This window comes from Pithys albifrons, chromosome 4, assembly GCF_047495875.1.
Source record: "Pithys albifrons albifrons isolate INPA30051 chromosome 4, PitAlb_v1, whole genome shotgun sequence".
Classification (NCBI taxonomy): domain Eukaryota; kingdom Metazoa; phylum Chordata; class Aves; order Passeriformes; family Thamnophilidae; genus Pithys; species Pithys albifrons.
In genome coordinates, this window is record NC_092461.1 from 90,590,690 (window position 1) to 90,601,372 (window position 10,683).

Here is a 10,683-nt window from a genome sequence, read left to right on the forward strand (position 1 = left end):
AAACATCACACTAAAAAGAATTAGTTCCTAGTAAGTCTTAATAATTTGAAATCCACCAGAGACAAAAAAGAGCAGTGTCAGATTTGGGGTTTTGATAACATTTCTTTTGTAGTTTTATTCATATTGTAAAAATCTATTTGCAAATGCCACTGTATTGTAATATATCATAATAAAGCATAAACAAAATTGGTACTTAGAGAGCACATATCATATTCCATTTATTTAGATTCAGAAAAATTCAATGTAATGTGGTATGTACTTTTTCAAGATATAGTGTATCATAAAATTCTCTCACATTTGCTCTTGGCAATATATGTTGAAGTTGCTTATCAAAGCCATGGGTTATTTACATATAGAATATTATTTGGGATTTTCAAGAGACATTGATCTTTCCTGGTACTCTGGGGTTTAAATAATTAGTTAATGCTGCCCTCTGCAGTTATTCTGGATTCAAAACTGCCTTCTACTACTCTTACAGCATTGGTAATAATAATTATTATAATGCTGTGAGGATACAGGAAAAGCATTCTTTAAATTAAATTATTGTAGGTTGGGGAAAAAACTCCAAACCTTAGATGGTGTCTGAGGATGGGACACAAGTTGTTCTTCCAGTCTAAAACAGAAGAAGGAAACATTTTTTTCATGCTGAGAGAAAGGCTGATATGCTGAAAGCTCCTCCATTTCTTCCAACTTCTATGACTAAAATTAATTGAAGATATCACTACGCCCTATGAACTTTATCCACCTGAGTAATTGAGAGCAAAGACAAATGGTGTATTGGGTAAATGTGCCAGGATATCCAGCTCTGCTGTGTAGATTTCTGAGAGACCTCTGAGACGGACTAAATGTCTAAAATCATAGAATCATTGAATATCCTGATATAGGAAGGGACTCACAAGTCTCACTGAGTCCAGCTGCTGATCCTGCACAGGACAATCCCAAGAATCACACCATGAGCTTCTCTCCTTAATGTGAAAGCTAGAAGTGGAGCACATACCATATCCACATGATCATTTACCCTCATTGCACAGACACACATCTTCTTACCTACAGCTGGACACAGGACAAATGCTTCTAGGTTTATCTAATTTCTGTTTTGTCTTACCTGCCAGTCTCCTCTAACTTCAGGGCCATGGACTTCACCTACAGAATAAGAAAGCCAGTTGTAGGACATAAGTTCAAATCCTGCTTGCTGCTAGCAAAAAGCCTTTGGCATGTTTGCTGTCCAGTCTGCATCATGTAATTTGACTGTTTTCAATGAGGAGTCCTCATCCCTTGCTTTCCTACTTTCTCACAACATTTAATTTTAATATTTGACCTAGATTGTTACTAATTCACAGTCATGGCAGTGTTTAAAGATCTAGTGAAAGTTTATTACTTTGCAAAATGCACCTGTTAGCTTGGAGCAGTTGGCAGTTTCCACTTGTTGGGTAGGAAGCACTGCAAGGATAAAGACTGACTGAGACATGGAAGACTGAACAGTCTTCTTCTTAAAAAAAAGATTAAAACTAGGGGTAAACCACAAGCTTTAAGATAATTTTACAAAAGAGATGCACACTTTACAACGTGGAGGAAAAAATAGAAAAGGACAGGCATGTTGATGTTAATGTCATCACAGAAGCAGCTATTGCTCCTCATTTCTATCATTAAGATCTGCAGCCTTCTAGAATATGGATTTATAACCATACCTCTGCTGATAGAAATTAAATCTTACACAGTATTTGAAGGAAAAATCATATTTTCAGCTGGTCTACTAAGACATGTTGCTACAAAAAATTTCTGGACACCTCATTGCCTATGATTGAAGTGACTGCTTTTTGAGTCTCCTTTATTTTCCAGGCCAGATTTCCTGCACTTCTCAAATGCAGCCAAACTAAATCTCCTTTTAGCTCCTTGCTATTACCATTTTCTTTCCATCTTGCTTTTCCTAACTCATTACAATGACTGGGAACAATGAATTCAAATATCATTTCATTACATTTCTGTTTCCAGAACCCAGGTTTATATTTTGTTATTCATGATGCATTAAAATCCTGTTAATAATTTACTTCCACTATTCCAAAGACTGGAGCTATATAGGAACATGCAAAAGAAAACATTAAAAATGGTAAATGCAGACATTGTTCAAAACAGCATGGAGCTATTAAGCCAAATTCTACTGTGATTAACACTGATAAATCCCTAATAATTCTACTGAAATTCCACTATTTACATCCTCATGTCCTGGTTACTGAAAGGCAAATGTAATTCTATTGGTTTTAAAACACAATGGGAACTTTGCCATTGAATGAGCGCAGGATTTTACCCAATTTCCATTTTATTTCCAACATAATAGGTAGGCTCAACTTCTGGTATCAGACTCACTTGATTTATACCTTAATGAATCCAGTAATTAATTTTAATATTCATTTTACTCTTTATCTTTCTTAGAAACAAATGCAAACAATATTATGATGAAGCATTTGATAAAAATTTCATGAAACCCCCAGTGAATCACAGAATATTTAAGACAAAAGTAATCTAGACTATGTTACATCATTCCAATGCACTGCAGCAATGATATATCTTTCCAGTAAAGGATTTGCATCCTTCTTTTTTAAGATGTGACTTTTCTCGTCCAGCTAGTTGGAACACTTTCTATTTGATACCATGTTCATCCCATGATTACTAAAGTCTATTACATTAAGGGCAATATTGCTAACTAAGTTAAACAGAATCATTACAATTTCTAAAATCAATATTAGTGAAATTAAAAAAATGTAACAACATGATTCAATAACTTTTGAATTATTTGTAAGGTACAATACCCAAAAATACTCTGCAAACTTAATTGATATGAAATATATCCATTCTCCCAATGAGACTACAAAAGAATGCTTCTTTTGTGCACTGTCTTATTAAAATGTCCAGAACACTAAATCATATCCTGCCTCTTCCAAAAACTGATTCTCAGATTTCTGTGCAGTTTATGGCTTCAGGACATCTCTAGACCATTTCTGTGATCTTTTTTTCATTACTCTGGTTTTATTTCTAAGCTGTGAGAATGAAATACTGGTATACCTGTAGCACATCTCATTCTTAAAGTAAAGACTAGGGTCATCATTTGCTTTACACAATCCTGAATGCAGGCCCACTAGGGAACACTTAAGAACACATCTGTTCTGTGTAAAGTCTCTTGAAATTAAGTCCTTTTTCTACACAGCAGAAATAATGTAAAACAGTGGTTAAATGAATTTGTCATAAACTTTTTCTAAATTAGCTACATTCACATCTATAATGCCATACTGGATAATAAGTTTTAACAGTGAATATTTGGTATCCAAATAATATATTGGCCTGTTATGCAAAAGTACATCATATGGAGAGAACTGCCTATTATGAAGCAGATGCAAATTTACAGATATATAACATACCAGGTACCTGCTTTTTTTTTTTTAATCCATGTATTATTATGGATGTATCTGTTAATGGTGCAGGTTTAAAACAGACAAATTAAAGAGTCTTTATTTGGATGTGCAATGAATCACAGGTTCTTGGGAGGTTATATCCTTCTCAATAAAATGCAGTAGAATCGAGAGAGATGTTACTAGGCATAATTTAAGACTATATGATGAATAGCTGCTATTCAATTTTTTTGAGTGACTATCACTTAGAAAATCAAACAAAAAAGAGGCCACACAGCAGTACATGCGTAAAAATGCTTAAGTAGAAAAGTCCCACAGATGCTTTGTCAACATCATGAAAGCCAACAGACCCCTGAATTCAAGTAACGGTACATGCATTAGTCTAGACTAGGCAGAAATCTCACATCTGAGGAAAAGTAATCTTTGAAAGAAAAACTTCTGATCTGAAAGCAAAGTATACAACATTGCTAAGATGTCTCCTGCCTCTCCTTGGCCTCTTACTTTTCAAGTACATTTCTTTCTTTGTCCAGAAAGCTCTTACCACAGGCAGAAATGCCTGCTCAATGAATATTATTTGACCTGTGTCATAACCCTCCAAACCCACTGATTCACATCCTACTTTGTTGCTTTTAAATGTGGATGTCAACTTCAGTTTACATCCTGAATCAAAATAAAACTGATTTCTGTTGCACAAAGTATCCCCTAATACTGACAATCTTTTCAAGATATTAAAATCTACAGACCTACAATGATAAACTTTTACCAAGCCTGAGGACACAGGAGCTTTTTGTGAGTAATAATAAATTATTATTCACTAAAGGCAGAGCTTAAGCCTTGCCTTCCACTTTTGAGGGAAGCTGCAACCACTGAGCTGGGACTGGAACTCAGAAGAGGACTTGGAGTCTGAGCTCTGCCCAGAGTCTCAGCCATCACCTGTCTTTTTCAGGTACATGCCACCAAGCTTCAAACTCCCTGGATAGCTACTGGATGCGTGTGGAATCAGCCTTGTGGGCATTGGCCACAGAATTGGAGGGCCCAGAAGGGGTGGTTCACTGCTTGAACTGAGGTTTGACATGTTTGAGATGTGTTTGATGTGTGGTGCATGGTGGAAGAACTGGACTTGAAGCACACACCTAACTCAGCTTGAGCTAACTCAGGAGCTGATGTGCAGAGATGCTGAAGGCACCTGTGTGAGAGACTGAAATGTTGAGGGGTAATGACTCAAACCATCAGGCATTTTCAAAAGCAGCAGGGTGCTTTGCTGGGGCCGGGTTGGCCAGGTTTGCACTCTGCAACAAGAGGGGAGAAGGAGAGGTTTTGGTTGTGTGGTGGTGAAGCCTCTAGTCTGCGTAAGAACAGCCCATGTGCAGAGGAGGTGAGTCCCCAGCACCAGAGGATGATCACAACAAATGCACTTTTGTTCAGCAACAAGGCAGTTTTGAGCCAGGTCAGGGAAAAGGCCAATAATAAGCAAATCCTGCAAGGTGGGATAATGCTTTTTCTCCTGCCTATGTACTCCTTTACACAACTGGCTCTGGTGAGAAACTATCCCCAAGGAAGATATTGGGACATTCACATGTAGGCTTGAGGCTATTCATTCCTTCTGATGGGACATAACTGGCTCAGGTATACTGATGTAGATGTAAGAAGCATCTTGCATGTCTTAGAAGGTGTCATAAACTATCAAAGACCCTCAAAAATGCCCCCAGATTAATTTCTGGGCCTTCCACCAGAGGACTGCACGTGATCCACAGTACCACATCAGACAGAGTAAACCTCCCTCCCAGAGGAGGTACCTTGGTCTTTCTGTGAGAAGTTGCCAGAAGCTTCCCTTCTATCCAGAAAAGCCAATGACAGCCAGCTCCAGGGCAGAGCCCTCGCTGGCCACAGCTGAGCCATTCAGGAATGATAGCAATGCCTCTGGGATAATATATTTAAAAAGCTAGAAAAATCCAGTCTCTTTAACTGATTAGCATCCTATTTTATTCTCATACCCTCTCCCCTTGACAAAGTCTAGCTTTTAGTGTATTAAATATAAATTGCTAGGTGCACAAAACACTACTCAGATTTTGCAACCATGTCCCAGTCTTTTATCATCTTTTCATACAGTTGATCTATTTTGCTTTAGTTTGTCTTCAGAACTGAAAATAGAAACAGCTGTTGGATTGTGTCATAGAATTGCATTTTTTGTATTTTGTTCTTTTAACATTCAGGAGTAATTATGACAATGGAACATAATACTACCTTAAGTATCTTCTATTTTTGCCATTTGATAATAAACTTCAGCTATCATTTTCCTTTTACTTAAGCTTATACCAGGTATTTGGGCCACTTTCTAGCCAGCAACTTACAATCTATTATAATTTAGTCATTCTATGTCACTCATGGTGATGTCAAAATGATTTAAGTGTCTTAAATTATAGAATAGAATCATAGAATAGTTTGGGTTTGACTAGGTCATCTAGTCCAATGACAGTTCTGACAGTATGTCCGAAATGTGCCAGTAAATGTACACTGAGCACGCTATGAGCATCATCCATATGTTTAGGCTACCCATAAATATATCTCTAGGAGACAGCTGTTTCCCTGTTTTCTATGATGAATAATGAAATTTTAAACAAAGAAGTCATTGATGCTGGTGTAAAAATTCACACCAAAGATATAGAAAAGAAGTACATGCTTTAGACACTTTGAATTACACCTCAGTGGTGACACAAAACTTACAATGCCTTTCTGCCAATCCACCATGCCATCACAACACCAAGGCATGTGGAAGCAGAATTCTGGGAAACAGTCACAAGATCAAAAGTGCCAAGAGTTTTAAGGCCTAGACCTCCATTTGTGGAGTGCAAATACTCTTGCTTCAGAAACATCCTTCATCTGCACTCCTCCTTCCAGGCAGAAGACAGAAGAATATTTAAATTACGCTTGGTGATTGTTTAATTTCTATTTGTTCTGCAAAACTACTATTTCGTGAAGTATTTCTGTGTGGTTGCAGTCTCCAGTAAATCTGCTCTCTGGTGTTTGAAAGCTGCATGTGTATTTAGGAACAGCAATCAGTCGTGAATTTGCACTTGGTAAAGGGATTACAATAATGGAATTTAAAAGAATTCTAATCTGGTCTGACATGCAGTTACAGCAATAATCTTCAATTGCTCTGAAATGAAAAGTGGATGTGGGATGCTGAAGAGGGTTTAACCAGTACAAGATGCTGTTCTGAAGTTGGCTGTCCTGTTGGAGAGCAATATATGGCTTCAAATGCAATGGCACATAACAAAGCACGCAAGAGCCAAACACATTACAAGATTTGGATGTAATCCTTGATAGGAGAGTCTACTTGTCACAACATAGAGACAGGAAGAGATAATACAGTGCTACAGACTGCCTAGAATAAGGGTTTGATATATCCTGACTCTTCGACTGATTTCCAAAACTGGAACATTTCTTTAAAACTGTCATAAAGGTAGTCAATATGTGGATGGCATTTTCATTCTGATTTGGGAACTGCGAATTGCTGCTGGATGTAATTGATCATAAAATATTGTAAAGTTGCATGATGTATGATGTAGCCATTTAGCCATTGAGCTTTTATGATAAATTCTGAATTTATTTTTATTAAAAAACTTTTTTGGATGATATGATGTTTGTGCCTAATGTTCATTAGTAATGATCAAGCAAGACTTGAAACATTAGGTATCTTGCCAGAAATTCTCAGGCTTCAAAGTCCATGAGGATTTAGCAGGTTTTATCTTCCTTAGGAATAGTGCTGAAGTTGTACCAAGCATGCAAACAGCTGTTTGGTTGTCATAACAATTATAAAAACTTTATGGCTTTCTCTTTTTAAAATCTTTGAAACAAAACACATTTTTAAATAAATAAAAGCTATTTAAATAAAATTAGTGTATGGTATGTTTTTACATCCAAATATCTACAATTGGATGAGCTTGTAGTCCAAGATTCTCAATAATTTGCATTATTGATACTGAGGAGATTATGAGACCCAGGGACAGATATCTTCAGGATTTGCAACCTAAAGATGTCTCAGAAGCCAGCGGTTAGTTTTACCTGCTGGAAGTTAGATTGATATCAGGATCCTTAATAAAGTATTGCCACCTTCTTGATGTTGAAGCATACAAAAGTATGACATAAAACCACAGAATAATTATTGACTTAATGTGAATTCTCCATACAGTATGCTGGTAATTTAAGTATTGTACAGTGATATAAATGATATTTTTTTGTATATAACCCAACAGTTTTCACATTTACATTTACATTTTGCTTACCTTGAATTATGTGTCATTCTTTTTAATTGTGTATTAACTTTTATTTCAGCTCCAGTTTGTCAGGGTTGTTTTCAATTCCAGTTCTTTTTGCCAGTGTGATATTGCTTACTAGATGAGGAATAGTGACCTTTGATTTGTTAGCCAAGTTGTCAGTGAAAATACTGAAGAATAGCACACAGTAATCTGTGACCTCCTGCTTTACTTATCTTATTATTCCCTTGGAGTGTACCTATAGCCCTTAGTGCATCCATCATATTCCACAGTGCTTACATCTTACTAGGAAGAAGACATTAAGGAACATCTTTAAATAACAAAACTGTTCATTTTATGGGCTTTTTTGGAAATCTGTTGTACCAGGAGCTTACTGTATTTCATAAAATTTTAAATCTGTCTTTGTAATGACTTAGCTTGCATCAATTAAGGGGAGAATTGCATATGTTGTTGAAACACCCAAATACAGAGAAATTTTTAAAAGGTTTGATTCCATAGTTGTAAATGCAGGGAAAATGAGAGATTTTGTTGTTTAATAGAAAACAATTAGGATAGAAGAAAGATAACAAAAGATAAGCAAAATGAGTGTGTCTGAGGATTCTAAATCCAGGATTCCCACTTGTGTAACTTGCAAGCTAGAAGATAATCAGGAAAAGGGCTGCTGTTACCCCTGATAAATACCAGGCTCCTGGAGTATCCAGCTCCCACCGTTTTCCTGTGTTTTGATCGACACTGCTCAGTATCTTGTCCAGCCTGAAACTGTAGCATCATTCCCATAATTCACACAAGTGCACCTTGAAATAGAAGCCTGTAAGCAGTCTTATTAAATCAAAGGCATGAAGTCAAATATAAAGCACTTGTCGTTCCTTTCAGGTCTTCTCTTCGCTCTGTTCCCCCTTCACCCTCTCTGTTGCTTGGCACCATAAAAGAGTTATTTCCCATCACTGGTGACAGCTTCATCAGCTACTTGTGTTTCTACAAAAATTTGCAGAAGAAGTACATTTTCCTTCTAATAAGCTCCTTCACTTAAAAAAAATTTACAGTCTCTGTAGGAAATGTGAACAGAGTGGCAGGAATGGAGGCGAAATGATTTGTGAAGACACATGCAGTCACGTCAGGATTAGAAGGTGACAATTCAGGTTTGGGGTCCTGTGCACTGATATTTGCATTATTTTCACAACAGCACCGTCCTGCAGCAGGCTCTCACAGCACTTTGTGTTGTATTCTTTAGGGGACGTTTTGTTTCCTAGTCTGACAAATTCCAAGTATCAGCTGACTAATACTCATGGGTTTGCTTTGAGCTTTGACATCACTTCACAGGAAAAATATAGTGCAAGGTTAATTGTGCTGGGTCCAGTCCTATGCTGTGTTTTCCTTGAACCACAGATGCAATTAGAAGAAAATTGAAAGCCACAGGTGACATTAAGCTGGCAAAAGGGAACGGCTGCCTCAAAGTTATTAATTATCCTTTTCCCATGTTCTAGCTGCTATTTGATAACTTGCGCTGACTGAAGTTCCAAATAATCTCTCTTTTTTCCTCACTTCTAAGCCTTCACTGCTGCTTTAATTTTGTGGGGAGAACATAGATTCTATGAATCAGCTTTACTTCACTTTCTTGAACAAAGATCAAATGAAGTGTCTCAGGAGAAATATTTATCTGCAGCAATTTAGCATGCACTGGGAAAATATCTTTCAGACAAGGAAAATGGAAGTCATTTTGAAGGGCACACGTCAGTGAGTTTCAGATCCACTTGTGTGTATTTTCCTTAATAAAAATCTTCTTCTGGTAAAAATGTCCATGAACTAATGGTTTGTAGTAGCTGTTCAACAGAAAACTTCAATCCTCTCAAATTTGTGGCCAATTAACACACTTTGGTTTCTAGACTTAGCACAGCTTCCCACATAATTTTTGTTTCATTGCTATAAATATGTACACACTGGGAATGTGAAGGGAAGAAAGAAGCTTTCCCTTGGCTGGTTCTTGTTCATGAAAAAAACAAAATATTTTAATTGTTAAACCCAGTAAGTATGAAATGTAGAAGAGCTAAATGTGCTTATATACCAGAAAATTAGTGAAAATGAAACTTTTATCACCTCATCATCTTAGTTCTACTGCTTTATGAAGGCTATTCTACAAGGTCAAAGAAAGGATCCAAGGCAAGATGAGACAACAAGGGGTTTTAGATTAGGCCTTTTCAGCTCTAAATTCAATACAGATTGATAAGAGTGAAAGGGGAAAAGAGTTTTCCTAACTTTTTGTGACATTACTGTGAATGTGTTTGAAAAGGAATATGTTCTGTCACTTATTACCAATGAGAATTCATTTAAGGGGAAAAAATACAGAGTTAGGAAGGAAAGAACATTACTAATCATTGTTTCTTATACCTAGCATAGATTTTAGGATTCAGTTATCTCAGAAAAACCCTAGCAGGGAGTTAAGAAATGAAGGGAGAAGCTGAAAGTGTATCTCAAAACCAGTTAGATTTTAATCAGTTGCTTCACACAAAATTCTCTAAATTAATCTGAGACAAACAGAGGTACATACGGTACTATTAAAATCCAAAGTTCTAGTTTCAGTCCCAAACATGCATTCAGACTGCTTCATTCAGTGCTGCCAAGTTCAACTCACTAATCAGACTTCTCAGTGCTACAAGTTGCCTATAAATACCGAGGTTCCAGAACATAGCAGAGGTTGCCTTTAACTGCATTTAAACCTTTTTGGGGGCAACACCTGCTTCAAACTCTTCTCTGCACTTAGCAGGGACAGGTCCTTCCTTAAATAACAAAAAGTGTGTTGCTCTAAAATATTTGGACTTGCAAAGGAAACTTTTTGCTAACCCATTTTTACACACCAAAATAGTCAATCATTGCTACCTGACTTCTTTCTAACTGGCTGTGAGTAAGGACAGAGTTTTGAGGTATGTAAAATGTCTGTTTTCACTTTTTTCCCCCCACTATTTAAATTCCATTTAGTTTTTACGGATAATCTTCAGAGTGTGCTA